This window comes from Onychostruthus taczanowskii, unplaced genomic scaffold (assembly GCF_017590055.1).
Source record: "Onychostruthus taczanowskii isolate IOZ18803 unplaced genomic scaffold, ASM1759005v1 scaffold125, whole genome shotgun sequence".
NCBI classification, from domain to species: Eukaryota; Metazoa; Chordata; class Aves; order Passeriformes; family Passeridae; genus Onychostruthus; species Onychostruthus taczanowskii.
In genome coordinates this window covers 501,214-514,308 of record NW_024498407.1, presented here as the reverse complement: position 1 = coordinate 514,308, position 13,095 = coordinate 501,214, and the positions used below count along the sequence as shown (strand labels likewise).

Below are 13,095 nucleotides of genomic sequence, written 5' to 3'. Positions count from 1 at the left end.
CTTTAAATTTGAAAATACAAGTGCTGCACGTTTTAGCAAGTCTGGCACACACTCAGCAGAGTAACAAGTATCCCAAGGCCTCATCTCTGACAGCAGCTAAAAGCAGATACCTGAGGGAAAGGATACATTTGTGGCAATACCCTCCCAGCCTTCATCACCTGAAAGCTCAGAGGCGTGATGGAATTTCCCCTTGCCCGACTCTACTGCTACACAGTCTGGATGAAGAACTAACATTTGTACACCTTGCTGTCACCAGGATAAAGACATCCCATTTCAGAAGCTACAGCAGGCTGTTTGATAACAACATTACATGCTGTTAGTGACAATGGCTGTAAAGTTAGCAATTAAAACTAGCACAGAACCTACTTAAGACATAGTGTGCTTCCAGGAAAACTGCACAATACCACAAAATTTTTCCAGAAAGCTTGTAAAATGTGTATGCTTTCCTTTATCCTGATTTTAGTACCAAATTTTGGTCTAAGCCAATATATTTTATATCATAGCAAGATATACAGAATTTATAATTGTGGAGAAAAACAAAATTAAATTCAAAACACCATACAGTTACCATGGCTGTGTCTGTGTGTGCACCCAGCACACTTACTCACCAGCCTCCAGCATGGACCAGGAACTGTTCAACTGAAATATCTCAAATCAGTCCCTTGTAGCATTGCACAGCATGATGACTGAATAAACTCACCTGCTTTTATAGCAAGGCAGCTGGTAAACAGGACCTCTTCAGCTGGGAATAATGGACAGTCCCTGAAGTTACCCTAGGCAGCTCCAGCTGTGCACAGGCCAACTGGAGCTGCCTGCAAGCAGGAACAGCATCTGATGTCAAGAATCCAACATTCCCAGAGACTCCCTGAGGCAGCTGAAACTGTCCTTATTTACGTGGCAATCTCCTGTGTAGATGCAAGATAGGCAGGAAATACAAAATGGAATAGAGTTGATGGTAAAACGAAAGAAACAGATCGTGCACAATCAGCAGAAAATGTTTAGTGGAGTCTCATTTAATCCGGATGAAGAGACTTCCACCACCATGTGATAAAGGACCATCAGACCCTGTCAAAGAGATTAGATTCCTCAAATGAGCATTACTCAACACAACAGAAACCAGTTGATTACTTTTCCCATTCACTCTTTAAACAAAGAGCTGTCTGACTGTGCAACAATATTGAGAAAGTTATTTGGAGACAAGGGATTATATTGTCTTTTTCAAGGAAACACTATGGTCATCTCACAAAATTTGTCAATACATTAAACCTACTCCATCTGCATCTGTGTTGCTTCCTTAATTATTTCCAAATTCAGGTTTCTGGCATAGTACCTAGAAATACTTGTTTTGTCAAAGTTGCACTGAACTAAATGACAGCAAATGATCAAAAGCATAATTCAAGCTTCAGATCAATCCTAGAGGCATTATTCCTATTTTACATAGATGGTAGACCAGAAAAAAGCCAGTAACACTGAGACATTTTCATGTAATTTTAAAATAATGACGCCAGATGGAAAAATAGAACTGCACTCTTTTCTCACACATTTTTCTGAAATAGCTGAAGTGAATTCATTGCAAGTTCCTGCAAGTACTTCAAATTACTACCCAGACAGGATCAGAACAGTATTTCCCAAATGAAGGTTGCACCTAGCACTCGCATTACAGGTTCTCAGCCAGTGCAAGCGTGATCAGCTTCACAACTCTGTCTTCTCAAAAAACCCAGCCATTACACACAAGTTTGTTCTTAGTTTGATTTCTTCATATGCACAGATAGGCAATTCCAACTGTTTCCCAGTTCCTTAAAGATCAACCATGACTGCTTTGAATCGACAGTGACGAGCAGCACTAATCTCAAACACAGGTTACACCTTAGGACCAGCTGGGAACCAGTGCTGGTGTGCACAGCACAGTCATCACCCAGAAGGTGTCATTCCCAACCCCATTTCCTTCCCTACAAGTGTACTTTTTTTTCAATTATCCAGGGCAGTAAAGGGATCAGATAATTATTAAAAGTTTTTAAAAAGCCACAGGGACAGCTCATGCTTACACAGAGTAAGTTACAAACACTCAGCAGTGTAACATGTCAAGGAAGTCAGCTGGACTGTTGACCATGAATGGACACAAATCCCTTCACTAATATCAACCTGAGATCAGACAGCAAAGCACAGCAAAAAAAGTTACTCTCCTGCTCTCTTACCTATGTTTGCTCACAAGAAGTCAGTTTGGGACACTTCTACATTTATAGCACATTTTAATAATTTAATAGACTGAAAAATAAATAGAAATAACCTTAGCAGAAATCACAGCTTGGAGAATCAACAGAAATATACATAATGGAAAGCTCTTTATTTAAAACTACTGTATGATGATACTTCTAATGATTGCAACTTGCCAGTGTAACATTAAAACCACTACCAGTTCCTGGGACAGTCGCCTGGATGTGAAAAGAAACTCCACCCAAACACACCCTCTGCATCAAACTATAACAAAAATGAATGAAATCTCAAAACTAATCACCTTTTGTCATCAAGCTTTGTACCTAATCAATAACTTCACTACAACAGAGTATCCTCCATTCGTGCTGAAGTCAGTGAGGATAATCTGGCCATGCTGGTTCTCCAAACTCAGTATTAGTGGCATTATCCTCAGCCATCTACAGGATATTATATTTTCTTTACAGTATTGTTGTTAGCTTTCCAGCACTGAAGCTACTGAAGCACTATTCAGAATTAAACTAGTTTAACCTAAGTTTTCCTTTCCACAACGCCAATAAGATTAATCACCTCAAATGCAGTTTTGCTAGCAGCAAACGTAACTTTTGATGAGCAAGGTATGCTACATGAAGTGCTTCTGAAAGTGGAATATTTATGCTAACCATGTGTCCTTTCACACACCGTTTTTAAACTGTGGTACTGAACAGTGATACAATAAAACAGTAACAAAAGTCACCAATATGAATCTATTTAGTGGAGCAGGATTTAATATTCTTGAAAAGCATAAGTGTTAAAAAACTGTACTGCATAGTACCCATCAATTGTGTCTAGAAGGTGTAGTCACACATTACAATCCCATTAGGACTGCTAACATATGGACAGATAGCCGCAGCCTCAAAGAAGACACAGAACATTGCAAAATAATTTTATGTGAAAATCAGAAGTTATTAGACAACAAAGGTTTTAAGATACTTCAAAGTCTGACCGTTTGTTTATATTAAAGTATGTAAGCCTTCTTAAAAGGCAACTGTAAGTTTTACTTTACATTTCTGTGCTACTAACACTCAATTGCACTCAAAGTAAGATTTACATACAAATTACTTGCCTATGACTGAATAGCAGGTATTTAAAAATCTATCACTGGATGGTAGAAAAAGCAATGAAGGGACAAAGAAGAAAAGGGAGTAAAAAATGTTGCTCTTCTGGGTCCTACTTACAGACTTGCAAGTGTTTAATTTTGGGCTCTGCTCAAGTCTTTGTTAGAGGATTAGTGTTCAGAAATTGAATTACATTACTAAGGTTGAGTTACATTTTCAGTTCTCTCCAAAAAGGAATGGGTTGTTCTTTCCAATGATATTTAGTGTTAAAAATTATCAATATCTCTATTTCCCATAGTAATATTTGAATGGATATATATTGAAAAGTACTAAAATGTTTAAATTCCAAGTCATATTTCAAGACCATCAGTTCAGTACCTTTCACTGTTAATTATAAAAATAAATTAATACTAAAACCGGGGAGAATTACTGAAATTATGATGAAACACTTCCTAATTCCACTAATCTGAATTCTGTTTTTGAAAAGGATCCAAAATTAAAGTAGTGCACTAGCTCACCACAGTGAGTTATAAATTATTTCCCAAGACCACAGATATTTATCTTTGACTAATAAAAGCAAATATTCAACTATTTTTAAATATACTTTCGGAAACAGAAGTCGCACTCCATCCTCTACTATCTCAAATAATCCAAGCACTCGGCTTCAGGGATCATTATTATCTGCATTTTCAGAGAAATATGTTCTTGTACTATTTTGCAATTTTCATTCCAGTGTTCTGTCACAACTCAGATGTGTGCAGAATAATCACTGGAGCATAGATCAAGAGACCGTCACAGAAAGGTCATTTTTCCACTTGTGAGCAGCAAGTAAAGGAACAGATGAACAGTCTTTACGAAAAGAATATTACAATATTTTTTTCAAACTTAATTCTTTACTAATTCAGACAATACTTCAGAGTTATGAGCATCATTCACTAAAACTACAGCTTGAGGTTTTGTTTTAGTAAACAAGAAATCATAGTACCTATTTGAATGTAATAAAATAGGCTTCTTTTCTTTGCTCTGTTTCTCCTCACTTTATTGTCACATTTTCTTCTGGTTTCAGCATTATCTCTTCTCTCTTCCATTTCAATAAATGTCTTTCTATTGACAGTCAAACAAGGAAGCTACCTATTAGTTTGCAATTTGAACTTTCCCATCTATAATAATAATTTTTAAAAAGTATTTATTTACTTTAGCTTGCTGTCTTGAGTATGGATAGTAGCTGTTGGGCTGTCTTTCAATGTAATCTCAGTTAAACTAAGTGGGCAGGGGAATTCACAGGAATGTTTGACTCTTTTAGGACAGCTTTACCTCAGGAAAAAAACCACACATAAGGGTCTGGATAACACAACGAACACAAAGACTAATCTTCCTATTAATGTGAACTTTGGCATTAGCCCTGGCAGCCACTTAACATCCAACAGATTGTGATGCCGCAGATGTTCTCAGCAATAGTGTTTCTGTCACTGTATCTAAGGGACAGAAGTGAGCCCTTGTAGAGAGCTATCAAGTCTCAAAACTTTAACTGGGTTTTTTTTAAATGTGCAAAACTCAACCAATTATTAACTGCAACTCTGATTCCATTTTCAGGTGTTTCTAAGTTTCTAGACGTGGGGGGGGGGGGGGAAGCTAGGACACATTATTCAAGTGAATGATTTATTAAGATTTGTATATTCATATTTATTCCCATTATACCCTTTCAAATGTCTGATCCTGTCAGTTCTGGATGTGATGAGAAACCTACTCCTGTATTTCAATGCCAAGTAGGTGAGAAGGTTGTGAATTACACAAAACTTTAGTAGTAAAAGCACCAGCATAACTGGTAGAGTTGAGACCCCCAGAGAGCAACCAAAGGTCTTTTAAGACATGATTGTAAAAAATACTGTGGCTTCAAAACAATGGGTTAAAGGCTTTTCTTTCATCACAAAACCAGTCTAGGTTTTAGAGGAAAATAATTCAATGAAAAGACACCATTACTGTAACTTGAGCCAGTGCCTGAGCAGTAAAACCCAAAATATTCACTTAGTTTAATTAAACACCTACATTCCTATCAAGCAAGCTAATTAAAAATTACTAGACATCATTTTTCACTAAAATCTACACTACAGTTTTCCTGAAAAAGGCCACTTTATTGAAGCATTTAATTTAAGGTCCATAACATTAAATATTTTCCATAATACTCTGAAGAGCAAAATTACACACTTTAAAGGACACAAATATTATTAATAAAATAAAGCTCTATGCAAATCCTGGGGTATATCTGGGAAAACATGAAATTTAATTCAGAGAGATTCTTTATTCTTTTAACTACAAGGGAGAAACTATTGAGAAAGGAGTCTACTTTTCATTTCCAAATGAAAAACATGCTCAAATTAAAATTAGTGGACTCAATATAAAGGCAAATGACCTGTAAATAATGAGTTCTTTAACTTAACTCAACTGCATGATCTGATGAACTATTCTGACTTCCACTGTAGAAGCACAAAACCTCAGGTAAGTTCTAAGCAGATGCATTTACTTTCATCTTAAACACTAAACAGTGCTACATTTCTGTCAGTGTATGAAATTGTGTGCCTTTTTACTGTTTTATTTATTCAATCATTATCTCACTGCATTTTTATAGGCACAGACTCCTTTCTAAGGATTTTGGGTTGGAGTCATTAAACACTGTGTCTGCCCTCTGGTGGTCACACTCTTCTTCTTATGTTTCAACATTTTTATCTCTTTTTAAGTTAAAAATGCACTTTACACAACTATCACCTACAAGGTCTAATAGATATTTAGCTTTTAGTCACCTTGGACTGGCTTGCTCTCCAGTTAGTCAACTGCCTACATTTCAACTTTATCATGCAGAAACAGCTCACATAGAAGGTAAGATATTCCTCATTTTGTCCCTGTCTAGAACCAAGCTAACATATAACTTTTTAATCACTCCAGCTACAGAAAAGCAGAAAATTCAAATTTCAGAAATCTGAATTTTCAATTTATATTGAGATTGTAAGTTTGGTGTTGTCTGGGAAAGATGTTACACTTTGTAATACATTGAAATATTGGCTACTAGACTCTGAGGTCCATCAACACATTAAATGCTTCTGAGGGAAAACAGGGATATTTGAAAGATTATTTTCACATTACATGTGTCAGAGCTGCACTGTATAAAAATTTCTATAAAGACACGATCACTACAGTAGGCAAAGGCAAACCAAACTAAGGTACTACATAAGCTACAGACAGCTCCAATACGAAGGATGAGTTCCTTCACAAGCCCTAAATTGACCCTTGTAGTTCTACTCAGACTGAGTTGCAGCAATAGTGATAATTCTTACCTGCCTCTATGCCCTAACCAAACCTAGGCCAAGGGAATAATAATGACACCTGCATCAGAAAGAAGCTTGGAAGATTCTGGATTGTCTGTAAGAGCCTCAAGAACAGCTCAGAACCACAGAAACACCACGCTGGAAAAGGATCTCAAGGACCTCTGGTTCAGCTTTTCTTGGCAAAAGCACAGTCTAGACAAGACGTCCCAAAAGTCTGTCCAGACGCATCTTAAAAGTGTCCAGTGTTGGGGAATCAACCACTTGCCTGGGGAGATTATTCCAATGGCTGATTGTTCTCATTGTAAAAAAACTTCCTCCGTGGAGAGAACACAGCTCTTCACAGCAGCTGGACCAGAACACAAAACTCACAGTTCCAAGACTCAAAATGCCTAGAGGCTTCAGGGTATTCGGCATTGCAAGCAAAACCTCCAGTTTTGTTCTCTTTTAATGAAGAGTTCTCTCTTGCAAACTTACTCAAATCCTGTACAGTTTTGAAAGGGTGGGAAACAAAAAGGAATATATTTTGCTTTTCTGGGCTTCAGTAGGAATTACCTAGTCAGAAGAGATGAAAAATCAGTAAAGTGGCTAGCACAGCCTATCAACATCTCATCTCGCCCAACTGGAAAACTGAGTTTTGATTTTTTCGTTGCCATGTAACAAATTCCACAAAATATACCAAATACAGCTGATCTCACGATTTAAAAATTACTTCCATTTCAAAAGAGCACCAATAAAAGAGGATTTAACTTCCTATTATACATTTAGTTTGTCCAGAGACCACAGCACTGGTCTACAGGTGGTGCTGGGGCTGGGTGGAGGGACCAACAGATTCTAGCTTACTCAAAGTGGCAGTAACGAAGTCACTAAACCTGTTTATAACACCCAAAGAAGAGCTGCGGCCGGGCTTTCCTCTTCCTGCTATCACCTGAAAATTTGAAGAAGGAATGCACATCAAGCACCTCCTGCGTTGACTGTCTTAGAGATAAGAAGAGCAGAAGGGTGGGAAACTCTACTTTTAAGTCCTTCTAAATGGAGAAACAGTGAAGAGAACCACTGACCTTGTTACAAAGAGAAACTTGTGAACAAGCCCACTGATGAACACCACTGAACTCTTAAACATTCTTGAAAAGTGGTCCTTCTCAAGATTAATTTTTTCTTGTCTTTTGAATTTTGTTGATTTCTACTACCCTGCCCATGCTCCAACACTCCCCTTGAACAGCCCCTGTGCTCTGGTCAGTGAACTCTATGGAATTGCCCTCCAGCACCAGAACTGTTTCCTGACTCCAGAGCTGGCTGAAAGGCTGACTCCTGCACTCACTGATTACACAGCACCTTTGCAAATACACATACACACACAGAGCCCTACACTGCTGTGACACTGTAAAGGCAGTCCTTTACATGAACCCTCAGAATCGTGCTGGACAAACAGCAGCACTGAAAACACAGAGCAAAGACAGTTTGAAGTCAGAGGCACAGATCAGAAAAAGACAATTGTACTCATGTATAAACGCTGTCACATTCTCACTTAGGTAACAGTCTAAAGGAAAATGGTATGTTAATTTTTTGGTTGGCTGTCCAGAAAAACCAGCAAGTTATGGATCAGGGTTTTTTTCCTCAAACAAGCTGTTGAACAGTAACAATTACATACTTTAAACCCAAGGAAATTAAAACCCATGTATACCTAGTGATCCGGACAAAGTATAAGGGCAACTCAATTCCCATTGGGATGCATCCAAATTCAGCAGTCTTACATGATTATTTACAGAATTTAGAGAGACAACATCTGTACCAATTCTGTCTGATGTAACTGACAATTTAGACAGCTAGTTCCTTTCTAATGAGGCTGTTTTTTAAAGGTATCACGTCCTTATAAGTTGAACTAGCCTTTTTTTTTCCTCTCTTGGCTATTTTTATGCATCTGAAATCTCTGCATCAAATGCTGCTTTTTTATATAAAGTTTAGTTGCTTAAAGGAGAATGGGGGTACTGTGAGCTCTTACAAAAACATTTTATAATTCAAGCTGTTATCCTTCCATACTAAAAAGTTAACAAGGGGAAAGCTGTAGCCACATTATGAATTGAGCCATTTCAAAACCAAAACAGTGTAGGAAAACAGTGTATTCACAAAATGAATGCTAGGATGCATCCCAATTCATACAGCAAACCAAAAAAAAAAATAATTGAAAGCTTCTTAACAACAGTTAATAGAGGATCCAGATGAACATTTCTGTACTTATTCAACATCTACTAGAAGGGAGAAGCTAAAGATCAATCCAGACGAGTATTTGCAATGCAATTAGGCTAGACAAGTAAGCCTGAATGTATGCCAGCTGCAGGGGTCTGCCCTTAATTCACACAATCAAATGTCTAGTGTGTCACACAGTGTCTAGCATCAGTATCTCCAGTATTAAAAGTCCCATCAGATATGCACTTATTTACTGAGTGTCTAATCAGGGTCTGAACACATATCTAGCTGCACCTTCTAGCAGTCTATATGCCAGTCCATCACCATCTGTCAGTTAAAGCTCCCGCAGACAGAAAAACATCAATTCTAACAAATGTGTTCGGTACTCAAACTAAGCTATCATTCACATTTCACTATAAGACTTGAATTCCTTTTCAGTGTTCTTCAACTCTGACCCAGCTCTACCCCCTCCTTCACTGAAAAGGGCAAAGACAACAGCCCAGCAAGTGGGACAGGCAAAACAGACCTCCTTTGTTCACTTTTTCCCTTTTAGTTTTCTATTGAGGTAAATAACTGAAAGCTCAGCCAGCCTCCAGTAGCTCAGAAGAAAGCAAGATAGCCAGCTTGCAACTATCCCTTCCTGGTTAACAAACTGCAGGACAAAACTTACGGTGCGTCATGTTAATCTTATTATTAGAGATTAACTCTACAAATTCCCTTAATATCACATTTATGAGACAGTATTCATAAATGCAGAAGTTGCAATGTCCTTAATACTGAACTGAACAGGCAATACACACACCAATTTAAAATGCAACAGATTATCACTGCACAGAAAGTATTAACAGAATTTTTTAAATACTATCAGCCCACTCAGGAAGGCAAAATCAAATTCATTGCATATTGCCCAACACAATACCTCCTACATTATTCCTTCAGCTTTCATTACCAAGATATACTTTCCTCTGTATGACTTCCCCTTTTACCAACTCTGTTCATAAAACATGAAGAAACGAACAAGTCCAGTGAAAATTGAACAGCACAATTTTACCGAGCTATGCCAATATAATGGAAGTTAAGTAATCACAATTCAAGGTGATTTGAGACAGATGAACAAAACTACAGAATAACAGCAATTTCACAGGTGCAGGCAAAACAGATTTAATTTTTAGGCTGATTGAGCTATTTGAGCTCAATCAAAGTGGTCAAAAAAATGCCAAACCCTTAGTGTATTCCATATCTTTTATGCCCAGATACCATGGCAAGTCATTTCTCTAAAGCAGGAAGAATAGGCAACATGCATTACCTGACTTGAAATCGGAATCCTCAAAATAATAAAATCTGACAATTAGAGAGACATCTTAATAACCCCAAGAAACTCTTAACTTGGTTACTAAAGCTTCTGCTGTCACCTTTTTGAGCACCAAAGAGAAACACCACAGTACAACAAGCTAACAGGAGGTATCAGTATGCATCACTGGATTTATTTCATTTTCTTAAAATAAAGACCATTAAAAATAGCCACATTTTCTTATTACAGCTCTTTTTGTCAAACAAGCTGTGGTATATGTGATAAATAATATGCTTTGTCCAAGAAGATATGGACCAGTATCTAAGGCTCAGATTCTGGTGATCTCATTCACCTTGAATATTATTACTTTTGAATAATTCTACTGTGGCCAGTAATGCTAATGACAGAACTAAGATACTATTATGAGTAGTTGTGGGTTTATCTGTGAGTTGTGAAGCAGGTTTCAGCTCCATCCTTAGCACCAGCTGGTGTACACTACTCGACCATCCGATGTGGCCGCACAACTATACAGTTTGCCTTAGGCTACACTGCCTTTGCACAGCCCAGAATGTGAATTCACTCAATGGATCCCAAGTTCTGTCACCACCAAGCAGCCTTCTGGGTTTGCTTCTTTACATTCAATATTCTCAGAATGTAACACTTTCCCAGTTCTATATTGATATAGTCTGACAGCTAATTTTAGACACACAAGAGAATTTCAAAGTACTTTGAAATTCAAATAAGTAACTTTCACAGACTTCGGCATCACACTCATTAGGAGCTCTGGTCACTTGCATTGCAATTTCTATTCAAAACTAAACAAATGCCTGAGGTGTATTCATACAAATAATAACATCAAACACATTAGACAAATATTAAGAAGATGCTGCATCTGCAAGTCAGTTTTCTGATTTCTAGGTCCTTTGAGCTGTGCAACACTGAACTACCCTTCTCTTTCCAGCTGATGTCTCTTGCCAAAGAACAGCAGCAATACTGGCCTCTTGGCATATAAGCTGCTCTCAAAATCAAAAGACAGTCCAGATGCTTTCTGATGTCATACAGTGACCTGTTTTATGCACAGACCCATATAACTACTATCCATAAATTATCATATCCATTACATTAAATTATGCGAGATGTTGAAATTATTAATAGTGCACCTATTAGATACAATAAAGTTTTCAGGTTTCATCTACCTTTTCCACAATATACTTAATTAAGAATCAAAATCAGACAGAGAAAGAAACGCAAAGACACGGAACATTAGAAAAAAGAAACCCAGGTGTTTAATACTACCTTCTTTGCTCAGTAGGAGGTTGTTTTGAATAAACACACAAAAGCTGGACCTTTATGGATAAAAGAACATCATGTCATGAACCATAGGTTTCACTGCAGAGCTATATATCACATTTTCCATTGTTTTATCCAACTACACAGAGCTAAGCAACAGCATTCTTTTCACAGAGTACTTGTCAATATGGAACAGCCTTATTAACTGGGCTGAAGCACACTATGATCTTAAATATTTAAACAGCTTGGCATTATTAATCAGGTACTGTTTACACTTAGACTCCAAAGCCTTGGTTTAAACACATTTCAGACTTCGAAACTAACACATCTATGCTGAAGACCTCAGCGACAGCTGAAGGTTTGGTTAATTATTAGTTTATAACCAAAGAGACAAGTGCGCTCGCCGCAAAGACTTCACCACGATATTCTGCATTAATCGCCTTCAAGAAGCCAAAATAGGGAAAACACGAAAAGCCCACAATTGAGACACACTGTAGCTATTTTATACCTAAATAAAACCGCAACTGTGAGGAGCGGGGAAAGAAAAAAGAAAAGTACGGGTGACAAATAAAGGCGCAAGCAAGAGCCGAAAGGCGGACGGCGGCAGTTCAGCACCGACAGCTCCTTCCCCCGCACACGCCCGGCCCTCGCCCCCGCCGGGCAGCGCACGAAATGGCGACCGAGCCCGCCCGGGGATGTGGGCGCGCCGCAGCCAAGGAGCGTCTCCGCCCGGCTCGCCGGCCCCGGGAGGTGCCAGCGGCCGCTGCCGCAACAAAGCCCCGCGGGGCCGCCGCGGCCCCGGGCGGGCTCAGCCCGTGCCTCCTCGCCCGCCCTCTCGGAGGAGCCCCGGCACCCACGGAGGACGGGCGGCTCCTCGCCGTCGAGGCGGCGGTGCGGGGGGATGGATGTGACACCAGCGGTGCGCGGGGATGGATCTGACACCGGCGGTGCGGGGGGATGTCACACTGGCGGTGCGCGGGGATGGATGTGATACTGGCGCGACGGCGGGCCAGTCTCACATCCATCTCTCTCTGCGTGATGCGCGGCGCGGAGACAGAGACGGCCAGGTCGGTACTCACGGGAAGGTGCGGCCCCTCTCTGCCCGGGGAGAAGAGGGTCCGGGGGGTATGGGTACTCGCACTCTTGCTCCTGCCGCTCCTGCTGCTGCCCGCTCGGCAGCCCGGCCGAAGAGCCGCGGCGGGCGCGCTCCCGCGCTGTCCCCTCCCCGCCGCCGCCGCGCGTCTGCGCGAGTGGCGCCCGGGTGGGCGCGCCCGGCGCGGGGGCCGGGGCGGGGCTGGGGAGGGCCGCGGGTCCCTCGCACCTGAGGGGGCGCGGGGCGCGTCCATCTTGGGCATCCCTTCCTCCCTCCCTCTTTCGCTCCCTGCCTCCGCCACCTCGGGTAAAACCGGGGTGGAATCGCCATTGTAGCACCGCTCAGAGGCTCCCGGACCGACCCGACCCTGCGCCTCCCCTGCGGCGCCCGTGCTCGGCAGGCCCCCGGGCACCGCCTGTGCCCTCCCCCGGCTGGGGACAGCCGAGCGCTCCCCGCGGCACCCCCGGCAAGGGCGGTGTTTTTAAATAGCCGCATTATTTTAGCCCGGCAGTGCCCCTCTAAATAGATGGTTTCAGCGAGTTCCCAAACTGGAGACAAGGATATTATTTTACACTCGAGAATTGTCCTGTTGAACTCGTTAAATTTGCA

General features: G+C 40.5%; 1 protein-coding gene across 2 annotated transcripts in view; it reads right to left on the bottom strand.

Annotated features, from left to right (window-relative positions):
- The window catches only part of NRCAM (neuronal cell adhesion molecule), a 144,062-nt gene extending 131,500 nt beyond the window's left edge, over nt 1–12,562 (bottom strand). For both annotated transcript variants that reach the window (XM_041396070.1, XM_041396071.1), the window contains exon 1: nt 12,473–12,562. The gene's annotated coding sequence lies outside the window, so the exon portion shown is untranslated. The remainder of the gene's footprint in view (nt 1–12,472) is intronic.
- Between the last annotated feature and the right edge of the window lie 533 nt (nt 12,563–13,095).